Below are 15057 nucleotides of genomic sequence, written 5' to 3' on the forward strand. Positions count from 1 at the left end.
CCTGCAGGCCCGCTGGACGGAGCCGTGCGCGTGCCCCGGGGCGCGTCCCCGATACGCCCCCCCATCCCTCGTGCCCGCCTGCGGGCTTCACCCTGCGCCCCGCGGGCCGTCCGCACCTTGCGTGAAGCAAGCGCCCCCCCCCCGGGCCATCCTGCTCTGCCCCCAATGTCCTGCTGGCCCCTGGCAGCCCCCGCCCCGCCCCCCGCGCTGGGCTTGCTCCCTGTGGGCTGTTTTATTGCGCCCCGCGGGCCGTCCGCACCTTGCGTGAAGCAAGCGCCCCCCCCCCGGGCCATCCTGCTCTGCCCCCAATGCCCTGCTGGCCCCTGGCAGCCCCCGCCCCGCCCCCCGCGCTGGGCTTGCTCCCTGTGGGCTGTTTTATTGCTTTTGAGAGGAGTTACTGGACCCGTCTCTGGCCTGGTCCGCAGTTGGTCGGGTGGATGCTCAGTGGGGCCTTGGCAGCTAGGAATCCATGGGTGAGGGGCCAGTGTTTTCTCCTTGTTTTGCCAAGGGTCACTTACAGGCAGGGTTGGGATTCACCTGACAAGGGAAGTCTTCTGTCCCTTCTCATAATTTGAGCTTCTGTCTGTCTTGCTGTTTCTCATATTTTAGACATTGAAGTGAAAAGTGCTCTCCTCCCCCAGGTCCAGCTTCTTCTCAGTCATTTTGGCTGCATGCTTGATCTTTCTAGCATTGCATTGTGCAATTTATCTCCCAGTTTCCAATTCCAGTTTAATGTGCTTGCTACTTCTGTCTCTGCAAAGAGTCTGGCCACATATCACTGTGGTAAAATATCTGCCATTCTGTGTAGATCTTGCAAGTCTAACCTGTTTTGGATCTGTTCTCTCTAGTGCTTACAGCAGGGGTCGGCAACCTTTCAGCCGTACTGTGCCGAGTCTTTGTTTATTCACCGTAATTTAAGGTTTCCCGTGCCAGTAATACATTTTAACGTTTTTAGAAGTCCTCTTTCTATAAGTCTGTAATATATAATCAAACTGTTGTTGTATGTAAAGTAAATAAGGTTTTAAAAATGTTTAAGAAGCTTCATTTAAAATTAAATTAAAATGCACTGCCCCCCAAACCAGTGACAGTGCAATTGAAAATCAGCTTGTGTGCCACCTTTGGCACACGTGTCATAGGTTGCCTACCCCTGGCTTACAGCATTGTTTCTAGGTGAGATTCTTTGCTCTGTTGGCCAAGAGGTTTATATTGCTGAGACTTGGGAACGATCTCATGTAGCAGTGGATGATGTTTTTATTTGGTTTTAGTTTCTGTTCCTCTCAGACTTTCTGGGAAGGGGAGAGGTTTCTGCTTTGGTTGAAGTGTCATCAAAAGCTGAGTATCGTTTTCTATATGTTGATTGCCGAGCAGCCATAATTGCTGGAGTTCCTCTGATCATTTTGCACTTATTTGCAGAACTGCAGGTATGAGATTTATTTAGATGGAACATATATGCATGAGCAGCTATGGTAACTTTGAGTTCATTTAAGCTTGCAATGGGTGGGAAAAGTAGAGGAAAAGTTATTAATGCAACCTGCTTTTTATATGTAGCTTGAACAGAGGGGCCATAAACCTACGACTGTTTCAAGTGGGTGACAGGCAAGGCTGGAGAGGAATTTAGGATGATAGATGGGTTTATAACTAGGAGTACCAGGACAAAACTAAGCCAGGGAAAATCTGCCACTGTGTGGTACTAGATTTCGGAGTAGCAGCCGTGTTAGTCTATCCGCAAAAAGAACAGGAGTACTTGTGGCACCTTAGAGACTAACACATTTATTTGAGCATAAGCTTTCGTGGGCTACAGCGGACTTCTTCGGATGCATGGAATGGAACATATATTGAGGAGATATATATACATACAGAGAGCATGAAAAGGTGGGAGTTGCCCTACCAACTCTAAGAGGCCAATTAAGTAAGGAAAAAAATAAAAAAAAAACTTTTGAAGTGTTAATCAAGATAGCCCAGTACAGACAGTTTGATAAAAAGTGTGAGAATACTTACAAGGGGAGATGGCTCAGCCATTCCCAGTCCCTATTTAAACCTAAAGTGATTGTATCTAGTTTGCATATCAATTCCAGCTCAGCAGTTTCTCCTTGGATTCTGTTTTTGAAGCTTTTCTGTTGCAAAATTGCCACCCACAGGTCTGTCATTGAATGACCAGACAGGTTAAAGTGTTCTCCTACTGGTTTTTGAGTGTTATGATTCCTGATGTCAGACTTGTGTCCATTAATTCTTTTGCATAGAGATTGTCTGGTTTGGCCAATGTACATGGCAGAGGGGCATTGCTGGCACATGATGGCATATATCACATTGGTAGATGTGCAGGTGAATGAGCCCCTGATGGTATGGCTGATGTGATTAGGTCCTATGATGATGTCACTTGAATAGATATGTGGACAGAGCTGGCATCGGGCTTTGTTGCAAGGGTAGGTTCCTGGGTTAGTGTTTTTGTTCAGTGATGTGTGGTTGCTGGTGAGTATTTGCTTCAGGTTGGGGGAGTTGTCTGTAAGCGAGGACAGGTCTGTCCCCCAAGATCCGTGAGAGTGAGGGATCATCTTTCAGGATAGGTTGTAGATCTTTGATGTGCTGGAGAGGTTTTAGTTGGGGGCTGACGGTGACGGCTAGTGGTGTTCTGTTATTTTTTTTGTTGGGCCTGTCTCATAGGAGGTGACTTCTGGGTACTCTTCTGGCTCTGTCAATCTGTGTTTTCACTTCAATAGGTGGGTATTGTACTTTTAAGACTGCTTGATAGAGATCTTGTAGGTGCTTGTCTCTGTCTGAGGGATTGGAGCAAATGCGGTTGTATCTTAGAGCTTGGCTGTAGACAATGGATCGTGTGGTGTGTCCTGGATGGAAGCTGGAGGCATGTAGGTAAGTATAGCGGTCAGTAGGTTTCCGGTATAGGGTGGTATTTATGTGTCCATCGCTTATTAGCACAGTAGTGTCCAGGAAATGGACCGCCTGTGTGGTACCAGTCTCTCTCAGAAAATGGTGGTACCTCTGTAACACTGACCGATCCCGGTGATCGGTGGGTGGGATCGAACCTCAGACCTCTGGAGCTAAACGCATGAGCTAAAAGCCATATAGCTCTTAGCAAAAGCTGTATAGCAGACTCATTAATCTCTCGCTAAGTGGTCTTGGTGCCACTAGATTGGCACAGAACACCACACCTAGGAGGTGTGTGGTTTACAACTCCATCACTTGGGCCACTTGAAATAAGAGTGGTCAGTGTATTAAAAATGATAGGAAATTACCTCAGCCAGAAGGTGACAAAGAATGTTTGTACAGCTGTGGCTTTCATAAAGAGATTTCAACTTAGTCATCTGCTCCCCGGGTCCCATGTCCTGCCTTCCTGTCCCCAGGCTCAGCCAGTAGGAAGTGGAGTGTCTGTGTTTCTCCCAGTTTTTATAACCTAGCTCTTTTAATCACTTAGGGTATGTCTACACAACAATGTAAGCACGGCCTAGGTGACGAGCCTAACTGCCCTTGTGTCCACATACCAATTGTGTTAATCTAAGGCTTGACCCAAAAGTCCCAGGACCCTGAAGGGTACGAACCCATGTTAAGCTGGGACCAAATCTTATTGCTTTCCTCTGCATGTGTTTTAGCCCTCTCTTGTCTCAATCCCAGAAGTCCTTTAAATGTATCCCATTGTTCCTTGGGGCAACTTCCTTAGTCCTCTCTATGCCAAAAATCTGTGGTGCAGTGTCTTACACTCTTGCAAACGGAAGCCACGCCTCCCTTTGCAAACAGTAGCAGCTCAGATGATCAGCATTAACCCATTGTCTTGGACACCAGTCTGCACGCATGCAATCAGAGAGCCTATGGGGTTTTCAGTGGAGACCAATCAGAAGATGATTTTTGCAAAAAGAGCTACTTCTTGGTCACAAGAGCACAGCCAGATTTTGGTGGAAGTCAGCTGCTTGGTCCCTGCTCTGATCTCTGTGTCTTGCTCCCAGGTGCTTTCCCCCAGCCCCCTCTGGCTACATGTGTAGGGGTTCTCAGGCAGTGTGAGCATGGTAAGTGGGAGCCAGCGCCAAAACTTACCCACAGCCTCCCAGGGGTCCAAGCCCTGGGGATGCCCTTCACCTCTCCATAGGCTGTGTGTGTGTGTTTTTTTTTCCTCTGAAACCTACATTTTATGTCAAACTTCAAAACAAACAGACGAAAATAAATAACCGAACAACCAAACAACAACACCATCACTGAATGTCCCATTTTAAAAATTAAGAATTGCAATTTTTCATTTTAATAGTTTGACAGCCCTTTGATGTCCTAATTAACCTCAGACATGTGCACATAGGCATTTTTCTGCCAATCTGACTGAACCTAAAGGTGGCGCGCCCGGTTCTCAGGTTAGTTGGTAGTTCAGCATGAAGCTTTCTAAAATTGCAGTCATTCTACTGAGAGAGCCACCAAAGGAGCTGTTCATGCAGTTGTCTACTCCTGTGCTCCTGAGTCCCATCAATAGCACTCTCAGGGATGGTCTACACTAGGGGGGGAAATCGATCTTAGATACGTAGCTGAAGTCGACTATCTAAGATTGGATTACTCACCTGTCCTCACCGTGCGGGATTGATGTCCGCGGCTCCCCCTGTCGATTCTGCAACTCCGTTGGGGTTGGTGGAGTTCCGGAATCGATATAAGCGTGCTCGGGGATCGATATATTGCGTCTAGATGAGATGTGATATATTGATCCCCGAGCAATCGATTGTAACCCGCCGATACAGCGGGTAGTGTAGACATAGCCTCTGACTTAGGAGGCAGAGTGGGCAGCAGAGTTTTCCCACAGTGTAACACATTCATAGGGTTAGTGTTTCAACATGCTGTGTGTGTGTGTGTGTGGGGGGGGGGTGCTAGCCACTATGGGATAGGGTTACTTTCATTTGTGTCTGTGCACTGCAGTGTGGATGCCAGAGCCCTAGGCTTGAGTGTGGGTCAGAAAATTCTTAACCTGGGGTCAAAATACAGTGTAGATGCTCAAACCCAGAGTTCCCTGACATGGGTCAGCTGACTTGAGTCCCACTATCTCTAGGCTTACATTGCTGTGTAGATGTACCCTTAGATGGATTCAAAGATGGCTGGAGCAGTTGTCGTTACTGTTATTGTTCAATTCATGACAAAGACACACAAAATGGGGAGAGAAATGAACAGCGCAGACAAAAAATGCAGCTTCTGTCTCTGACTTGCACTTGTACCCTCACTGCTGGAAAAACACAGGCATAGCGCACAGTCGTATCAGCCAGCCCAAGACCTGACAGACTCATAGCACCATCAAGCTTTTTAGGGCAGTGGTTCTCAAACTTTTGTACCAGTGACTACTTTCACATAGCAAGCCTCTAAGTGCCCCCCCCCCCCCAAATTAAAAACACTTTTTAAACAAATATATTTAACACCATTATAAATGCTGGAGGCAAAGCGGGGTTTGGTGTGGAGGCTGACAGCTTGTGACCCCCCCATATAATAACCTCACAGCCCCCTGTGGGGTCCTGGCCCCCACTTTGAGAACTGTTTTAGGGCATTGCTTTTAGCTGCTTCTTTCTAGTCACAGGTTTATAGCAGGCTTGGCTGGCTAAGCCAGACTCTTATTAGATAGAAGGGAAAAGGAGAGAGTAGGAAAGAGGAGAAATCAGGTGGGGAAGGTAAAGAAGACACCAGGGCAAGGGGGGTTTGTGACAAAGTTTCATATTCCAAGTTGTTGGGAGTCAGCTGGAGTTGGTAGAAATGACAATATCATCTGAATCCTTCTCTCTGGCCCAGTTTGGTCAGGACATCTCTCAGGATCAGGATGACAAAGGCCTGGGGTCTCAGGAGATGCCGAGGGTGGCAGCCGTAATGGTGAAGCTTGCTACAATAACCAGTTTTTCTCCTAAAATTCCCTTCTTTAAGGATCCTGAAAGGGAACGATGGGTGGAAAAGCTTCTCTTGTTTACCCAGCATGATCTTAACACAGTCCTTGAATTATATCAGAAGGTCTTTTTGTTTGGACCAGTTTAATGCGTCTCCCTTTTGCAACTTTTCCTATCAACATTTGTTTTTGTAAGTTATAGTGACACTTCATGACTTTCACTCCTTTTTACAGTTGAGCTTACAATTTGTAGTCCCAGTTGTCACAACAGTTAAAGTCATACACTTCCAACCCACACAGTGACGTTGGTTGAATAATGCTATCCATTTCAGGAGCATTATTTGTGATGGATACTGCAACCACATGCAATATCTCTGGGGACCATATTATATGAATGGTTTATGTAGCGCTGTGGGCCAGGGCTTATATTAAACTGTAGTGATGGAGAGTTGTAACCACTCTGCCAGGATCTGAGAACAGTGTGGGGTGATAAAGAAGAATTACTCGAGTGGTTATCCCCTTGCTTCACCTGGGGACAGTTGCATACACTGGGTTTGCCAAAGACTAACGGCCAAAGAAAGGGCTTTTGATATAAAAAGGCTGTTTTTAAACTGACTCATAGGCTTTTTTCTGATCCAGCAAACAGACAGACCCTCTGTCTAAGGGGGGGGCCCAGCCCTGGTGGAAGGGCTGGAAAGATTTTGGCCTACTGGGGCCCAGTAAGACTGATGGGTGACTCTGGTAAGCTGTTATGTATGTAGGAAGTTGTGTTTTATGGGGTGTTTTTTTTTTTGTTTTTTTTTGTCTTTAATGCTTTTCTTCTAAGAAGAAATAATATTTGCTTTGTGAAGGCTTGTTGGTAATTAGCGTACACTGCTGTAGCCACTGGAGAAAGAGTTAACCACAGATGCTTTACCCAGGTCAGACCTGCTGGGAAATCGCAGTGAGTTGCACAGGGATTGTAGTCTAACCCCCTGATTTGAAGAGGCAGAGATGCAGGTCTTCACCCCAAGAGAGGTGATGGCTTGAACCCTAAAACCTTAAGTGGATGCCCTCAAGGAACATTGGGGGGAGGAACGTTCAAAGGTGCAGTTGCCCCTGAAACTGACATTTCTGTCTGTGGACTGTTGGTTTTGAACTATTCAGTGGTCTATTTTGGTGGAATAGGTCTGCAGGACTTCTAGTGCTTTTCCTGCCAGTCCAGAACTCCCTGACACATTAGTCAGGAGGCCCAGGTATGTCTAGTTTACTGTGTTTCTAATTTTCTGTGTCCCAGTGTCTTTTCACTGCTGTACCCTGATATTTTTGTGCCGTTAGCTCAGAAAGCATGTCATGTTTGAAAAGTAACAGTTTGTTCCTGATTGCCATATCCTGCAATGCTTCCATTGATTGCTGTAGTCCAGGGCCAAAGAGTGGTAGATTGGAAAATATATTGAGGGGCTGTATCACTTCCTTCCACATAATGGCAGGCAGCTAAAAAGTGATAATTTTTAAGTGCTTATATACAAATGCTCGAAGTCTAAATAATAAGATGGGTGAACTAGAGTGCCTTGTATTAAATGAGGATATTGTTAAAATAGGCATCACAGAAACTTGGTGGAATGAGAATAATCAATAGGACACAATAATACCAGGGTACAAAATATGTCTGAAGGGCAGAATAGGTCGTGCTGGTGGGGAAGTGGCACTACATGTGAAAGAAAGCATAGAGTCAAAATGAAATAAAAATCTTAAATGAACCAAACTGTACCACAGAATCTATACGGATAGTAATTCGATGCTTGACTAATAAGAATACAGCAGTAGGGATATACTACTGACCACCTGACCAGTATGGCGATAGTGAATGTGAAATGCTCAGAAAGGCTATAAAAATAAAACAAACTCCATAATAACGGGGGATTTCAGCTATCCCCATATTGACTGGGTACATGTCACCTCAGGACAGGATGCAGAGACAAAGCTTCTTGACATCTTGAATGACTGCTTCTTGGAGAAGCTAATCCTGGAACCCACAAGAGGAGAGGCAATTCTTGATATAGTCCTAAGTGGAGCATAGGATCTGGTCCAAGAGGTGAATATAGCTGAACTGCTTGGTAATAGTGACCATAACATAATAAAATTTAACATCCCTCTGGTGGGGAAAACACCAAAACAGTCCAGCATGGTAGTATTTAAGTTTAGAAAGGGAACTACACAAAATGAGGAACTTAGTTAAAGAGAAAATAAAAGGCACAGCGCCAAAAGTGAAATCCCTGCAAACTGCATGGAAACTTTTTAAAGACGCCATAATAGAGGCTCAAATTAAATGTATACCCCAAATTAAAAAACATAGACGACCGAAAAAGTGCCATTGTGGCTAAACAACTAAATAAAAGAAGCAGTTAGAGGCAAAAAGGCATCCTGCAAAAAGTGGAAGTTCAATCATAATGAGGAAAGTAGAACAGAGCATAAACTCTGGCAAGTGAAGTGTAAAAATATATAATTAGGAAGGCCAAAAAAGAATTTGAAGAACAGCTAGCCAAAGACTCAAAAAGTAATAGCAATTTTTTTTTTTTTTAAAGTACATCAGAAGCAGTAAGCCTGCTAAACAGCCAGTGGTGCCACTGGATGATTGAGATGCTAATGGAGCACTCAAGGATGATAAGGCCATTGTGAGAACCTAAATGAATTCTTTGCCTCGGTCTTCATGGCTGACAATGTGAAGGAGATTCCCTAATCTGAGCTATTCTTTTTAGGTGACAAATCTGAGGAACAGTCCCAGATTGAGGCCATTAGAGGAGGTTTTGAAACAAATTGATAAACTAAACAGTAATAAATCACCAGGAGCAGGTGGGATTCACCCAAGAGTTCTGAAGGAACTCAGATGTGAAATTGCAGAACTACTAACTGTAGTCTATAACCAGTCATTTAAATCAGCTTCAGTACCAGATGACTGGAGGACAGCTAATGTGATGCCAATTTTTAAAAGGCTCCAGGGACGATTCCGGCAATTACAGGCCAGTAAACCTAATTTCAATACCAAAGAACAGAATTATCAGACACCTAGATGAGCACAGTTTGTTGGGGAAGAGTCAACATGGTTTTTGTAAAAGGAAATCGCGACTCACCAATCTACTAGAATTCTTTGAGGGGGTCAACAGGCATGTGGAGAAGGGAGATCCAGTGGATAGAGTATATTTTAGACTTTCAGAAAGCCTTTGACAAGGTCCCTCACCAAAGGCTCTTAAGCAAAGTAAGCTGTCATGGGATAAGAGGGAAGGTCCTCTCATGGATCAGTAACTGGTTAAAAGATAGGAAACAAAGGGTAGGAATAAATGATCAGTTTTTAGAATGGAGAGAGGGAAATAGTAGCGTCCCCCAGGGGTCTGTAGTGGGACCAGTGCTGTTCAACATGTTCATAAATGATTTGGAAAAAGGAGTAAACAGTGAGGTGGCAAAATTTTCAGATGATATAAAACTACTCAAGATAATTAAGTCCAAATGAGACTGCCAAGAGCCGCAAAAGGATCTCACAAAACTGAGTGACTGAGCAACAAAATGGCAGACAACATTCAATGTTGATAAATGCAAAGTAATGTACACTGGAAAACATAATCCCAACTATACATATAAAATTATGGGGTCTAAATTATCTGTTACCACTCAAGAAAGAGATCTTGGAGTCACTGTGGATAGTTCTCTAATAACATCCACTCAATGTGCAGCAGCAGTTAAAAATGCTAACAGAATGCGGCTCTTTTACAGTTAAAAGTGCAACTCTTGGAGCCCCAAAGCACCCCACCCATTCTCTGCCTACAAGACTGGGCAGGGGGGAGCTTGGGGCTTCTGCCCTGCAGGAAAGGGCGGGGCATGAAGGCAGAAGCTCCGCACCCCAGCAGGTACTGCTCCTCAGGGCAGGTTGTGTATGTCTTGCGGCTCTCAAACTTCTGAAGATTATAGTGTTAAGTTCGGGGGTTCAGTAATATTGGCCACTGTAATATGTAGTAACATCACCGGACACCGCCAATACCACACTGAGTAATTGAGACAGGCGACCAGGGAAATAACCCACTTCCTTCCCTGCGGGACCAAGGGACGCACCCCACCCATGTACCTATCCGCTCCACTCATACTGACTTGGACTCCTTATTCATTCCATAGGTGACAAACCCGAGCCCACTTATTCACTGACACGTTAAAAACCTTTGCACTGGAATCTGGGTCTATGCCAGTCATGCGATATGTATGTATCTTTTCATCCTTACAAATGGTATCTGTAACCCCCCATAACCCAAGCCTGGCCCCAGATGTACAGTACCTTTCCTCTCAACCTGTGTATATCTCATTTCAAACATTTCCTTTAATAAAATTTTTACATCTGGGCACCACCATCTGTAGAGTTTGTCATGCTAATAAGGTAACTTCTCCATTTCAGTGGGTAGGATCTCTGAATTGAAATGAAGACCTGACTGAAATGTGACTGATATTGATTGACAGCCTTTCAGATCCCTTGGGATCCTGTACTTTGACATTGACAGGTTTGATCAATCTAAAGTAGTCAGCCCAGTTTAAGGGAAGCAGCATGTTGGCCATTGTACAGTTGCTGTAAAGGCCTGGTTGACTTTGACACTGTTGCTCTCTCTTTACGTACTCCTGTGGTGTTTGAAGAATCTTTATCGGGATAGCTCAGTGGTTTGAGCATTGGCCTGCTAAACCTAGGGTTGTGAGTTCAGTTCTTGAGGGGGCCATCTAGGGATTTGGGGATTTGTCCTGCTTTGAGCAGGAGGTTGGACTAGATGATCTCCTGAGGTCCCTTCCAACCCTAATAATCTATGATTGTAGGGACATATTTGTCTTTCCTTACCTCTCCTCCTTCCCAAAGTAATACAATGGTTAAAACATCCTTCCTCTTCCTACCTCTCTTGGGAAGTTGCTTTCAGTGTACTGGCTGGTTACTGTCTCTTGTGTGGAAGCCACTTGCTACTGCCTCTCTGTGGAGGTCCATGATGTGCCCTTGCTGCACCCATCTGCTTCAGTAGATGATTCTGGCCGTGACATATGTTGACCTCATAGGTTTGTCAAGGTGTTAGTGGATTCCCTATGCTGTCAATGGCCTGAGTCCATCTGTCTAATTGACAGAGTATCTGAGGAAACAGGTCATTATCCCTCTTGACTAGAAGTATGTGGCTGCTGGGGACGGCTGGTCACAAACTCCCAACATGGAGGGATGGTTTGGAGCAGCTTGGGGCTAACCTCCTGAGGCTGGGGATTTGGTTTGGAGACAACTTGTTTGCCGGTTTATCTGATACCATAACTCCTCACTTTAAGTCGTCCCAGTTAACGTTGTTTTGTTGTTACGTTGCTGATTAATTAGGGAACGTTCTCATTTAAAGTTGTGCAATGCTCCACTCTTACGTTGTTTGGCTGCTTGCTTTCTCCACAGCTGGCAGCCTACCTATGCACCCCCACCCCTTGCCCGTGGCAATCAGCTGGCTTGCGGCATTTTGGATGGGGGGGGAGTGAGGACTCGGCACACAGGCTCCCCCTCCCTCCCTCCCCTGCCTCCTGAACAGCTGATTTGCCCTGGGCAGGAGGCGGGGAGGGGAGCCTGTGCTCCAAGTCCTTGCTCTTACCTCCTCCCTCCTGCCCCCTAAACACCACAAGCCAGCTGATTGCCCCAGGCAGGAGGAAGGGGGGAGGAGCGAGGACTCAGTTGTGCAGGCTCCCCCTGCCTCCTGCCCGGGGCAATCAGCTGGCTTGTGGCCTTTAGAGGTGGGGGAAGGGGGGGAGGAGTGAGGATGCAGCGTGGGAAGTAAAGGGGGAAGAGGTGGGGGGAGGAGAAAAGACAGGTCAAGGATGGGGACTTCGGGGAAGGGGGAAAGTGGGCAGGCTGAGGGTTGAACTGCCTCCTCCCCCACCCGGTGCTTGCAGAGTAGGGGAAGCTGCTGCTGCTGCGCAATGTGCTTCTCCCAGCCTACAGCACCTTCAGCCTCCTTGCCTGCCTCATCTCCAGTGCCAGTGGGCTGTGCCTGTGTAGGGTAAGGCAGGGGCACCTCCCAACTATAGTACAGTACTGTATGTACAATGTGTGTGAACACACAGCACATACACTCTACTCCCCCACAGCGTAGTATTAAATTGCTTGTTTGAAATGTATCTAATACCTTTTGTCTGGCAAAAAAAATTTCCCTGGAGCCTAGCCTAGCCCCCCATTTACATTAATTCTTATGGGAAAATTGGATTCGCTTAGCATTGTTTCACTTAAAATCGCATTTTTCAGTAACATAACTACAATGTTAAGTGAAGAGGTACTGTACTTCAGGTGTTTATGAATGGCTGTTGGGTGTTTTGAGTTGCTGTGGCTTCCTGATTTACTACCTTATGATGTATTTGCTTGGTTTATATGGAGGCATGTGAAGTCCTAAGTGGTAAGGGTGCTTTTTTGTCTTTCTGATTTGAAATTACTAGTCTTCTCGTTGTGCACGCAGCTTTCAGGGCGTTCCTGGGAGAGAGTAAGGAGGCTAGTGTAAAGATGGGGAACTGTCTGAGAACTAACTTGTACAGGCATTAGTCTGACACCTCTAATTAAAAGGGTTTGTAAATCAGTGTTCGTTTGCAGCAATGGGCACTGTAGCTTTCACTGATGAAAGTGCACATGTATGTAATGTTCTGAGGAAGGCAGGATGGGTAAGTAAGTTTCCAGAGCGGTGTCACCCCACTGCTGGAGTTATTTAGCTGCATCTTCCAAATCTCATGTTTTGCTGCAGCTTTGTACCCTAGCTGGGAGGAGGTCTTTCTGTCAGCATGTGTAGCGAAGCCCTCTGGCAAACCGAAGTCTCTGGCCCATCTTGGAGGCAGGAATTTGAGCAATATGTTAGGAGCAGCAGCGCCATCCAGTACTTTTAGAGGAGTCTGTCAGGATGGTGTTCAGACCTCAAAGGTCAAAGGGACACCAACTTACATTGTTGCCTCTGTCCCCCAAAACACTCTGCCCGTTTTGTTTCTCCCCCAGGTGGATTTTGTAGAACTGATAAGTGTTTGTGTGGTGACCCGGCTTGGCTAGGCTATGTTAACTGTGAGGAGAGGCAAACTACAACAAAAGGGATCATTTGAAATGTTTATAACTTTCTAAGGGAAAACCCCAAACTTGTACCAGGAGCACAGATAATACAGAACATTACCAAAGACTTACAACGATAAACGATAGATTACCAACTTGTTAACCTTTTGTGTGCTTGGACTTGCTGTACAGTTAGTATCAAACGCATTGTTGTTACCACGAACAAAAGAGATTGCTATAGACTGTCACTTCAGAGAAGAAACTCTTCCTCGCCTTCACTCTCAGTCCAGCTCCACTCTTGCTCTCCTATTCTTTGGCTTGAAGTGCTCCTTGGATTTGATGTTCCTGTGGCTGTACCTCTTTCTATCAAGTTTATCCACAAGAGGGGTTTCTTTGCTTTGTGGGTCCTCACTTGCCCATTAGGCACCTCTGAACTGTGTTCCTTCAACACATGTTTAAACAGTCATTCTCTCTGCTCACTCACTTTAGGTCCGTTCTGGGTGGGCTTTTCATTTACTGTTTTCAGGATCTGTTTTCATCTAACATAGCTTTTTTGATCAATTCCCCTTTTCACCAGTGATATTTTCTTTCAGTTTTTTCCCCTGATGCTCTGTCTCTGGTAAGCCAATAGATCAGGGGTAGGCAACCTATGGCACGCAAGCTGATTTTCAGTTGCACTCACACTGCCCGGGTCCTGGCTACCAGTCTGGGGGGCTCTGCCTTTTAATTTAATTTTAAATGAAGCTTTTTATACATTTTAAAAACCTTATTTACTTTCCATACAACAATAGTTCAGTTATATATTATAGACTTATAGAAAGAGACCGTCTAAAAATGTTAAAATGTATTTCTGGCACACACGAAACCTTAAATTAGAGTGAATAAATGAAGACTTGGCACACCCTTCTGAAAGGTTGCCAACCCCTGCTGTAGATTTTATTTCCCTCTACTTCCCTTCTCCAGTACTACCTGTTTCTCCTGACCTGAAACCATTCCTATTTTCTTTCTTTCCTCTTTCTCACTTCCCAGTCTCCTACTTCTATTGTCCTGTTCTTCTCTTATCACCTCACCTCCTATCCAGGGTCCTCCTGTTCATCCGCTAGCTCAGCATGGAGATTCTTCTCGTTTTCTAACAGCTTTTTTTCCCAGCTGCCCCTTTGGGTGGATCCTGAGCCCGCTCCCCAGCTCAAGCTGCCCTCTCATTGTCTGTCTCGCTCCCCAAGACAGCATTCTGTGGTGCTGCATCACCGCTGTAGCGGGTGGTAGTGCCAGGGGGAAGGTTACTACATGTGTGGCTCTTCAGAGAATGGCTCCTTATCCCTGGCTTTTGTGGAGGGGTGGATTGGTATGGCTGCGTTCAGGGACTCCAAACAAAATGTTTTGTGATTCACTGGGCTCGCATCCAGAACCATTATGTGTGTATTCCATGCACTGTGTGATCAGGTAGGTTGTAACTCTGTCTCCATTATTATGAGCACAATGAGTGTTCTCTTGGGACAGCTTCTTCCTGAGAGTGTCTCTGGTCTCTCCCACTTAAGGCAAAACCATCCTGACCTCAAATTTATATTCCAATGCCCTGCATGGGAGTGACCTGGTCTGAGTAGAATCATAGAACTGGAAGGGACCTCGAGAGGTCACCTAGCCCAGTCCCCTGCACTCAAGGCAGGACTAAGTATTATCTAGACCATCCCTGACAGGTGTTTGTCCAACCTGCTTTTAAAAATCCCCAATGATGGAGATTTCACAACTTCCCTAGGCAATTTGTTCCAGTGCTTAACCACTCTCCTAGTGAAATAGTGTTTCCTAATATCCAACCTAGACCTCTTCCACTGCAAGTGGAGACCATTGCTCCCTGTTCTGTCATCTGCCACCGCTGAGAACAGCCGAGCTCCATCCTCTTTGGAACCCCCCTTCAAGTAGTTGAATGCTGCTATCAAATCCCCCCTCACTCTTCTCTTCTCCAGACTAAACAAACCCAGTTTTTTCAACCTTCCCTCATAGGTCATGTTTTCTAGACCTTTAATCATTTTTGTTTAGACTCTCTAGGACTGGAAGGGACCTCGAGAAGTCATCGAGTCCAGTCCCCTGTCCTCAATGGCAGGACCAAATACTGTCTAGACCATCTCTGATAGACATTTATCTAACCTACTCTTAAATATTTCCAGAGATG

General features: G+C 45.6%; 1 protein-coding gene across 5 annotated transcripts in view; it reads left to right on the top strand.

Annotated features, from left to right (window-relative positions):
- MTMR4 (myotubularin related protein 4) overlaps window positions 1-15057 on the top strand; it is a 111195-nt gene that overhangs the window by 795 nt on the left and 95343 nt on the right. The window contains exon 2 of one of the 5 annotated variants that reach the window (XM_032769888.2): window positions 1414-1466. The exons of 3 other annotated variants lie outside the window; for them this stretch is intronic. The gene's annotated coding sequence lies outside the window, so the exon portion shown is untranslated. Of the gene's footprint in view, window positions 1-1413; window positions 1467-10344; window positions 10366-15057 lie in introns of those variants that run through there. One more of the 5 variants, XM_032769890.2, reaches the window with a different exon arrangement.

The sequence above is a fragment of the Chelonoidis abingdonii genome, chromosome 20, assembly GCF_003597395.2.
Source record: "Chelonoidis abingdonii isolate Lonesome George chromosome 20, CheloAbing_2.0, whole genome shotgun sequence".
Classification (NCBI taxonomy): Eukaryota; Metazoa; Chordata; order Testudines; family Testudinidae; genus Chelonoidis; species Chelonoidis abingdonii.